The following is a 9,271-nucleotide window of genomic DNA, read 5'->3' as shown; positions in this document are numbered from 1 at the left end:
ACAACAGTGGCATCATGTAATATTTGTCCTTTTGTGACTGGGATATTTCACTCAGCATAATGTTCTCCAGAGTCAACCATTTTGAATAATATTTTCTAGTTCTGATTTTAGTTACTTTTCTCAATCCATTTTATCTTCTTTGTTTTTTAAAAATACTCATTTAAAGTGATCTAGTGCCATCATTGCATCCTGTGGTGACACTGTCTTTGTAGTATTTTGATGTATCTGACTTCGCTGTGTGGGTTGTGTCTCTTGATAGTTTGATAATTCTTATTGATTCACCTCCCATCATCCTGAAAGCATAATAGAGGATGGCAGTGTATGTGTGGTTCTCTGCGTAGAGCAGTCTTTCAGTGGAATTTACCTGACAGTAACTCTCCATGGATGTGAATACTGTCACCCCCCGTGGAATCCCACACCATGTTCAAAATGACCATGCCTGTGCTATGCCATGCTCCCGAGGGGTCTGTGCTCCTTCTGTCTCCTCCCTCGTCTTTCTTCATATTCTGAAGGGGTGTTTGAAAGGGTTCTTTGGCTTTTCTTTTTAAATTCAGGGTTTCAGAATTATCGTGCATTTCTGTTATGTTTGGGTTTTGGTGTCTTTGATGAAGAGGGACCGAACTGCTGTTATTTTAGTCAGCCGTCACAAGTCTATTTTGTGACATTGATTACGATCCCCACATTGCAATAGCAATGCTCCTATTCTTTCATTGTATTTCCAAGCTTCCATTTGCCCTTCTTTCCTGATGCTCCCTGCCTCCTGAGCTTTATTTCTGTGCATTTTATAAAATTCTTGGTATCATGTATATTAATAATAACAGCTTATTGCTGTTGAATTAGAAGCAAACCCTCCAGTGGATTTTCAGAGGCTGTAAATCTCTCAGGAGGAGATGGCCCATCTTTGTCTCTCAGAGCTATTGATCTTAACAAGTTCGGTTCAGGTTACTTTGAATTGCCTGACTTTGCATCACCTCCCAGAATTCCATTGTTATGTATATTAGCTCCCCCAAATGACTTTTGTTTTGGTCAACATGTTAATCTCTTAATGCTTTTCCTTAAGGTTCCACTGTATTTTCAGAGATCAGACAAGATCTTAAGCACATTGAGGGTGGTATAACATTAGGCAAGTTTGATGGAGTTTTTCCCCCAAACTTATTTTCTACTGCTCTTATTTGGTTTCTTTGACATACAGTCTCGTTTTCTTGCTTTCTTTAGTGATGTCATTTTTTTAATGGAATCCCCATGTAGCACAAATTGGTAGCACACATTGCTAAGTGCTTGACTATTAGCCAAAAGATTCAAACTTCCCTTGGGAGGGATGTTGGAAGGCAGAGTTCTGTTCAACACATTCAGAATCAACTTGAGGTCAACTAATAACAGACCTCCTGTTTTTAATCTGACAATTACATTTTTCATTGGATAGAAATTTTGAACGCATATTTGACCTTTTATCAGAGATACAATGACATAGAGATTCCCACTTTGGAATAAGATTAAATGAACAGTTTTCACTTCTACTTTCTCTAAGTCTTTTTTTTTTTTTTTATTTGTCCATGGCCCTCAGGCCTGGTTTTAATTATTTTTGGTCAAACATTCTTCTAAGTAGAATAGTACTGGTCTGTCCATTTGCTGTACAGAGGTAACTTGTGGTTACTGTGGTGTTAAACATTGTGACACTGATGTGTCAGATGCGATAATGGTTACCCATGGTGGACAGTGTTTGGTGAAGCTCCCCTATTAAAACAAGCTTGGAAGCAGGAGTGGCTTCCACTTCCGAAATATCTTGCCTCCAGAAACCCTATTAACCTGGAAAAAGGATGAAAGTTATACAAGTGTTCAGGTCTTTCATTCATAGTGTCGCTAGGAGGCGTCTACGCCTCGACGGCACTTAACAACAACACAACAATTTTACTTTCTCAGCTTTACTCTTTAATTTTGAACTACTGGCTTTATGCTCATTTTCTTGCTCTTAAAGAGGGTGGCTTTAGTGTGTAGAGTTTCAGCAGCTGAGCTATTCATCAGCTGCTCCAGGGAAGAAAGATAGGCAGTCTCTTCCCATTATAACTTACAGCCTTGGAAACCCATATTAAACTCATAAGTATTTGGCTGCTAAATGAAAGGTTGATAGTTTGAACCCATTCAAAGACTCCCCAGAGAGAAAGACTTGGAAATCTTCCTGAAAGACTTCAGCCTAGAAAAACCCTATGAGGTGGTTCTATACAGTGTGACCAAAAAATCCGGTCCCAGTTGGCTGTTGAGTGCTTGAAACACTGCAAATGCTGATGGGAAATGGAATATGAATTGTAACTTTTAATATGAACTTAATAAAAATGAAACAGTCACATGGGGCAGTGTGTTGGATAGCAGAGCCAGTGTCTGCATTTTCATTACTTCTGTGTCTCCAGCTCCAGTGCCTGTCACAGAATGGGTATTTTATAACATTAGTTGAAGTCTTTTTCTCTTTCTGCCAGAGGAAATGTCAGGAGTTTCATTGCTCTTTTATAGCTCTTTTTATCTTTATATGTCTGCCCCCAAGTTAAGTTAGGACCCTTCGCACTGCCTACCATGAGTGCTACTTTTAGTGGCATCTGTGGGACCCTCACTCCCATCTCCCTTTATTTAGTCCACTGTGTGCAATTCCCACCCAGGAGCTAGGGACCCACCCATCCTTGTTACAGGCCTTTTTGCTTGCTCATTTTCTTTATCTCAAAGCTACTGTCAGGGAGTTGGAAGCTCCCTGTGTTCTCAGAGCTGATCCAGGTATTTCCTAGTTTTATGGTCTTTTGGTTATTGGTGTAGCCTGTACAAAGTTTGCTGTTTAACCCATGGGCAGTGCCTCTCAGATGGTTTGAGTCCATCAGTTGCTTCGCTGGAAAAGAACAGGTCTTGTTCTCCTGTGAGATTTAGAGCCTCTGGAAACCTGCTAGAGGGTCAGCTATGTGTTGGTTCTGTGAGAGAGAGTTGGTTATTACACGGGGCTCTAGTGATGTAGTGGTTAAAGAATTCAGCTGTTAAGGAAAAGGTTGATTGCTCTAACCCACCAACACCTCAATGGAAGAAAGATACAGCAGTCTGCTCTGTTGGAAGCCCCTTGGGCATCCTGTTTGCGCTAAAGGTTTCTGTGAATTGGAATCTACTCAGTGGTTGTGGGTTTGGCTATTCCAGAGGGACCTCCGGTGCCAGAGAGAGAAAGACTCCAATTTAGCCTTTGAATCAGGAGTCTGTAGTTTTATTTCCATTTTTAAAGTTTTAAAAGCTTTGATGGTTTAAAGCTTTAGTCTTGCCAAATCGTCACTACTGAATCTTCAGCAGTATATCTTTCAGCAATATAAAATGACCTTTTAAAAATTCCATGTCCTATTACCCTTGGCTTTAAAATTTGCTTTAATAGATATAAATATTACCTCTATTATATCAAGAAAACAAAGATTCTCACCACTGAGCCAATTGGCAGCATCAGTATGGATGGCTAAGAGATTGAAATAGTTAACAGTTTTAGTTTGCTTGGCTCCACAGTCAACACTCTTGGTAACAGCAGCCAGGAAATCAAAAGACTAATTGCTTTGGGGAAGTCAGTGTCAGGGATCTTTCCAGAGTACTGAAGAGCAATGACATCAGTCTGGAGACTAAGGTGTGCCTGATCCGGGCTATAGTCTTCATAATTGTGTGCTATGCATTGGAGAGCTGGACAGTGGACAGTGACTAGAGATGATAGAAGGAGAATTGAAGCCTTTGAGATGTGGTGCTGGAGAAGAGTGTTGAATATACCATGGACTGCTAGGAGAACAAATGGGTTTGTCCTGGAGAGGGTGAAGCTGGACTTCTACTTGGAGGTAAGGATTTTGAAGCTTTGTCTGATATACTTTGGACATGTCCCTTGGTGAGGGACATAATGTTTGGGAGAGTGGAGGGACAGCTCAGGAGAGGAAGACCTCAATATGGATCAATTCAGTGATTGGGGTAGAGGGAGTAGGTGTGTTAGAGACAAGGAGGTTGGCACAGAATAGAGCAGGGTTTACAGCTCTTGTACATAGGGTAACTATGAATTGCAAGCAACTTGATGGCACATAACAACAACAACATTATATATATATTTTTGTTTTCTTCTTCTTCTCATATTTGTTCTCATCTTTCAATGTGACCCTACAGTGACATTTAATGGGTTCTTTTTCTTTTTGTAAATTCTAAAGGCCTATCTTGTTTAATGGAAGGATAACTCTAGTCTCTGCCGTCACATGACTCTTTCTTTCCATTGTGCTGTGTTCTCTGTGTCTTCTTTTATTTCCTTATAAGAACATCAGTCATACTGGAGCAGGGCTCTTCCTGTTGTAGTATGGCCTCACGGTCACTAATTATGTCTGGAAAGACTTCATTTAAAAATAAGGTCAGATTCACAGATTCACTGGAATGACACTTCAATATTACTCAACTCATGACAGACACGAAATATAACAATTAAAAATTAATGATATAAAAGCATAATTTAAAGAGATCTTTTGCTTTCTTTTCCCCTTAATCTATTTTGCTGCTTATTGGAGATGGTGAAACCAAGTTTCTTGTTGGAGGCTAGGATTTGGAAGCTCCATCTCACATACTTTGGGCACATGGACAGGAGGGACCAGTCCTTGGAGAAGGACGTCAGGATTGGAAGGATGGAGGGACAACACAAGAGAGGAAGACCCCGGATGAGATGGAATGACACAGTAATTGGGGAAATGGGGCTTGGTGTATCAGAGTCAATGAGATTGGCTTTGGATAAGGCAGGGCTCAGAGATATTATATATAGGGTCACTATGAGTCACAGATGACTCAATGATACATAACAATAACAACATATGGATACTTCTTTAAAAAGCGTAATGCTTAAGGCAGACCTTTTTTGCTAGTTAGTCTAAACTATTTGGTTTCAAGAAGACTTCAGGGAATATTCTTGGTTTCAGGTTTAAAAATTACCTCAGCACAAGAGTTTCATCTACCTTCCATAGCACTAGAAAGTCTAATGTCCATGAAAATTTGAAATTTTGTTCAGAATTTCCCCTCTTTTGACCAGGATTCTTCTATGGAATCTTTGATAAAAATATTCACTAAAGGTTGCCAGGAACCAACCAGTTCTTCTAGTGTCCTGCTGAAAGGTCCAGTTGTTTATAGAAACAGTTAACCACGTTTTCTATTTCTTTCTCCTTTTCCACACTTTCCATCTTGTTATTGTTCATGAACCTCATCTTGCTGCCTTTGATTTGGATCTGACTCACAGTCACCTTCTCTTGGGTTCTGAAGTGGTAAATCTTCATAGGAGGAGACTGCCTATCTTTCTCGCTGGAATTACTTTGTTGTTTTTTGTGTACTTTTGAATCAGAACTGACCCATAGCTGACCCTTCAGCAGATTTTCAGAGGTGGTAAACATGAATGTCACTGCCCATCTTTCTCCCATGGAGCAGCTGGTGGATTTGAATGACATACCTTTGCAATGGCAACACAATTCCTTACCACAAGACAGGACCACTCCTTTAGGAGACGTTAGTGGATTGCAATTGCTGGAGATGCACAGCCTTTTGGTAACCAAAGCAACTTGCTATTAGAGCTCCTTTTCATGTAAGAGACAGATAGAGACATACCAATGGGAGTTAGCCATGTGAAGGTAGAGGTAGAGATGGGAGCAATACTTCTCCAAGCCAAGGGATATCATAGATTTCCAGGCGTAACCAGAGGAACCTCCTTTGGTGAACATTTACTGGTTTGTTTGTTGGTTTTTCTTTTGTTTTGGTTTTAGTTGTCTTTTCTTGGATCTTTACTCATGGCAACCCCGTGGATTTCAGATTAGAATTCTGTTCCATAGGGTTTTCTTATAAAAGTAGATAATTTAGCCTTTCTGCTGATGGGCCTCTGGGTGAATTCAAATGGCTAACTTTTCTATCAAAGAGCTCCAGTGGTCTAGTGGTAAAAACCTGAGCTGCAATACCAAAGGCACATGGTTCAAATTCACCTCCAGAGAAGGATGAACTATCACCTCTGTGCAATTTACTGCCTCCAAAAAAGAGAGCTATGGGTCGATTCCAACTCGATGGCACACAAGAAGAGCAGTTACCTTTCTGTTAAACACACACACACACACACACACACACACACACACACACAAACACAAAAAACCCCAAAACAAACAAACACCCAACAAAAACCCTTTGTGTTAGGTGTTCCATTGGAGAAAGATGGGTGATATAGTCTCTTAGAGCTTTACAGACTTTGATGAGGACTGGTCTTTGAGTTAGAGTTGACTGATTTTAGTTTTAAGAACTGGAAAAATTGGTTTTTCTGCCCAAGAGGTACTAAAGAGTTACTGAAGAATGCAGGAATGCCAAGAAAGACAAGGAAATGCTTTAGAAGTATTCCTGGCCTGAGAGGGCTAAGCAGAAATGTTAGTGGGCGTGTGACGTGCCTCTTGGGAGCAGTGACTGCAGGCATGCATGCTACTTCTGGGTGTGGAAGATTTCCCTAGAGATGATTTGAAACCTCACAAGGCTGAAGTCCATTATTATCTGTTTTATCTTTTCTCTTACCTTGGTTCAGATCAAAACTTTGCCATTTCTAATTTTAACTATGGGTTCTATTAAGCTTTTCAAAATCCTTTTACAATTTTTAATTGGGAGTTTACTGAAACTAAAAGGGAAAATAGTAAGTCCTTTCACTCTTCCTGATAGAAAATCATGACTCCCCCCCCAGAAAAGATTGAGGAAAGTCTAACTTTAGAGGAATAGTGATTTGTTTGGTTTTTTTTTTAAAGCTGTGACTTGAATGAAAGTTTACAAAACAAATTGGTTTTTCATCCAACCATTTATATATATTTTGTTTTAGAACATGAATTATGATGCCAACAATTTAATCATATTTCCTCCTTGAAAAATTTATTTTTAAAATTTTATTTTTGTTTCATTTTCTTCCTCTTCCTTTTCTTTCTCTCCTTTCCCTGAGAGTTTTGACCATTTGATCTAGCACTGTTAAATTTACAATTTAAGAATAATCTGTTTTAATAATTTTCTCTTTTTTTGGTATTTGTTTATTATAAGCCTGTCATAAATTATGATTGCACTTGTATGAAGCTTGTTTTTCCCCCATTTTGTGAATCTTGAATTCTTAGTTTTTCAAATTCTAACTTATTGGTGGTGTACTCCAAAGAGATTGGGTGGCACATTCGCCAGCTGCCGTTCACAGCCACAGAGAACATCATCATGACCATGGTGAAAGCTGGCGGGAGCCGCCAGGTTTGCCATGAGAAAATGAGAACGTTTTCCCAGCAAGCAGCTGCTGTGGCCAAGCAGGAAGGGGTGACAATGACCTCATAAAGCGTATTCGGGCTGGTGCCTACTTCAGTCCCATTCACTCCCACTTGGACCATTTACTGGATCCATCTTCTTTCACTAGTTGTGCACCTCAGAAGGTTCAGAGATTGTTAGAAGAAGAGGTGCTTCCTCTCTTGAAACCATATAAAAGTGTGATGAAGGTGAAAACAGAACTACGTCTATAGCATTGGAAAAGAATGAAACAGAAATGATTTGCTTTGTTAACGTTTGTTTCTGAAGTGTGAAAATCATGTTATTGTAATGCCTTGTGTTTAAGCAGAACTCTTGCCTTAAATAAAACATAAGTTAGAATTTAAGAGTAATCTGTTTTACTAATTTTCCTTTTTTTTGTATTGTAAGCCTGTCATAAATTATGATTATACTTCTATTAAGCTCCCCCCCCCACACTTTGTGAATCTTGAATTCTTAGTTTTCAAACTCTAACTTTCTCTGATACAGAAGAACACATCTTCAAGTACAGATAGTCTGTCTTCAATGTGTGATGTACTTGAGTTACAGTGAAGGAACCATACAAAGGACTGCATGCCCCATCCCCCCAGTAATCTAATGCATACAGTACTGCGTGTGTAATTTGATGTTGTTCTTCTCAGATGTTCAGTCACAGGTGTTGCATTTTGTAATTGACTGTTCACTGCCATCTCCTCCTATGTGATGCAAAACCTTTGAAAACACTCTGGAGAGTCAGCTATGAGTCCATTCTAACTCGACGGCAGCGAGTTGAGTTGACTAACAAAATCAGGGGCTTCAGTTGCTTGAAAACATGAACCCAAACACAATACTTGGCACATAATTCAGGAAAGAGTGAGATACTACCTTGAAATATATAAAGGGGGAAAAAAGGAAAGGACCATATATACATTGCTTACTATTTTTCTAACTAGAAACATCGTCCATATTCCAGTTGTTGTTGGGTACCGTAGAGTCAGAACAGACCCATAGCTGGCCCTCCAGCAAGTTTTTAGAGGCAGTTAATTGCATGGGAGGAGACAGCCCATCCTTCTCCCGTGAAATGGCTGGTGGCCTTGAACTTTGTGCCTTAGGTATTGCAGCACAGCTTTTTGTCACTAGGCCACCAGATAGTGCATAAAATTGAAAACCTTCTCTAAGTGAGTTGTTATAGAATTTGACAAAATTTGGTGCCAACATCATCCAAGTTCTCTTGCCAGTCTTTCTCCCATGGATCAGCTAGTTTATTTGAACTGTGTGCCTTTGGGTTGGTAGCGCAGTTCCTTACTACCAGACCGTGAGAGCTCATTACAGAATTAGATTTAGGTATGACATACATCAGTAGATTTATGTAATCTTTCTAAAGAAAGTGATAATTCAAAGGCAATAATAATTAAAAGGAAAAAGATTGTATAAAATGAGATATTCTATTTATGTTAGAATCTGCTTATGATGGAACCCTTCAAATGGAAACCCATCATTTTGAAAACTACCTCTCAAGTTTTCAAATGATTTGAAGCTTTTCTCCCCTTTTGACTTCTGCCATGAATGTCTGGAAATAGTATGGAAAAAGCTTTTTCTTTGAAAATGTGGATGTTGCTATGCTATCTTCTGATCTCCTGTTGGGGACAAATAGTAAGGTCAATCTGACTTTTATCCCCTTGAAGATGATCAGTCTCAATTTCAACCCCTCTCTCTAGCTTGGATTCTTAGGAGAGTCATTATTTCTCTAAGGACATTTTGACCTTCATAAATGTCAGCAGAGCAGAGTTAACCGTGAATCTCTTATCACTAATTTTGTTTGCTTGTATGGTGAGACTTTCCAGACTGAAGTTTGTTTTCTTCTGGAGAATGTTTTCCCACCAAGCATCAATGGAATACTATGCTGCATTAAAAAACAAGGAACTCATGCAATATTATTCAAAATGGTTGACTCTGGAGAACATTATGCTGAGTGAAATATCCCAGT

At 39.3% G+C, this 9,271-nt stretch overlaps 1 pseudogene; it reads right to left on the bottom strand.

The window, feature by feature from the left end:
* Positions 1-9,271, bottom strand: part of LOC102858446 — an 11,879-nt pseudogene that overhangs the window by 257 nt on the left and 2,351 nt on the right.

The sequence above is a fragment of the Elephantulus edwardii genome, unplaced genomic scaffold, assembly GCF_000299155.1.
Source record: "Elephantulus edwardii isolate Elephantulus edwardi_28Jun2011 unplaced genomic scaffold, EleEdw1.0 scaffold00041, whole genome shotgun sequence".
NCBI classification, from domain to species: domain Eukaryota; kingdom Metazoa; phylum Chordata; class Mammalia; order Macroscelidea; family Macroscelididae; genus Elephantulus; species Elephantulus edwardii.
The sequence above is the reverse complement of the archived record's forward strand: the minus strand, read 5'-3'. Positions and strand labels throughout refer to the sequence as shown.